The sequence below is a fragment of the Salvelinus sp. IW2-2015 genome, linkage group LG20 (assembly GCF_002910315.2).
Source record: "Salvelinus sp. IW2-2015 linkage group LG20, ASM291031v2, whole genome shotgun sequence".
NCBI lineage: Eukaryota > Metazoa > Chordata > Actinopteri > Salmoniformes > Salmonidae > Salvelinus > Salvelinus sp. IW2-2015.
The window spans coordinates 7,033,531-7,035,335 of NC_036860.1; positions in this window are offsets into that span (position 1 = coordinate 7,033,531).

Genomic DNA, 1,805 nt, shown 5'->3' on the forward strand with positions numbered 1-1,805 from the left:
TCTAACTAAGGTAGTACTAGTCAACATAGTTGTTAAAGTAGAATGGACACATTACAAAACAACTATCATCCCTGGCATCATTGGATCATTATAAATGACTATGAGTTTCAGAWAGAGAGAGAGAGGGTTGTGTACTGACCCGTCCTTCCCTTTGCAGACRCAGYATTAGTCAGCTCTCCACTGTGTGTGACCACCTCAGCCCGGTACACACGGCCAGGTACCAGTCCCTGGAACAGGTGTTCTCTCTGCTCCATGCCCAGCTCCTGGGCTGCCAGGGTAGTGGTTGAGCCCTCCAGGCCACCGTACAGGACCACTTCGTACCCACTCCACTCCCCTGCCCCAGGCAGCCAGCTGATGGAGAGACGATCAGTACGCTTAGCACCCTGGACGTGGAGAGAGCGCACTGGGGCTGGGACTGGGGGGGAGAAGAGGGTAGAGAGGGTTATCTGGGGGTGAGGGATGGAAGAGAGAGAACAGGGGTTTGGGGGGATGGTTAAGGGAATGGGGGAGAAGAGAGAGAACAGGGGTTTGGGGGGATGGTTAAGGGGGAGAAGAGAGAGAACAGGGCGATAGAGTTAGTTCGTGCTCTGTTGTATTATCAAGAGGAAAGGCAGAGATTCTGAACAGGGTTGTGTATCTGGCATGTAGACATCCATCTGGACGTCTAACATTCATCTGATGAGAGAAGTTCTTCATCATGTTTAATCACTCAAATGTCTGTCAGACCAACGACGTTCTAATCTCTCCTGGAGATTGGCATCTGACCAAATTACGTGAGATTTTACTTCTGGGTTGTCGAGATGAAGTTCAAATGAGAAGAAGTGAGCTCAGAGGTCAGAGGTCAGACTGTGTAAAAGTCACAGTCATTCACATATAAATCCCGTTGGGAGAAAAGTCATTTTGACATTCACATTGTTGACAAAACAAAAAGATTAGCAAGCAGGGAATTTAATGACATTATTAAATCACTGATTTCCCCAGACTGTGTCCCACCTCAAAGACCACAAACTGCTTGAATTACATCCATCAACACATGACATTGATAAATGAGTCACTTCTGCAGAGCTGTATCTTAATATTCACATCAGAGTCTCCATCAGGCCCAACAGGGAGCTACCACACATGATCTCTGCAATAAGAAATTAACAAATACAACCAATTGACCAGTGGTGAGTTTCCACTGACGATTTACCCCCCGTGTTTTAGCCAAATAACTTTTCTGTTTCTATCTACACGGACCAGCAGTACCCGGCACCGTGTCTCAGTGGGACATGGCTCCTGTTCTCTCGTGGGTCTAATGGCAAGCCACTGGTACTTTCATCTGGTACATACAGCGCATTCGGAAAGTATTCAGACACGTTGACTTTGTCCACATTTTGTTACATTACAGCCTTATTCTAAAAATGTATTAAATAAAAAGGATCCTCATCAATCTACACACAATACACCATAATGACAATTTTAGCAAATTTGTAATAAAACAAATAAACAGAAATACCTTATTTACATAAGTATTCAGACCCTTTTTCTTTGAGACTGGAAATTGAGATCAGGTGCATCTTGTTCCCATCGATCATCTTTGAGATGTTTCTCCAACTTGATTGGGAGTCCATGATTTGGAAAGGCACACACTTGTCTATATAAGGTCCCACAGTTGACAGTGCATGTCAGAGCAAAAACCAAGCCACGAGGTCGAAGAAATTGTCCGGGAAGTGGAGGTGACCAAGAACCCGAAGGTCACTCTCACAGAGCTCCAGAGTTCCCTCTGTGGAGATGGGAGAACCTTTCAGAAGGACAACCATCTC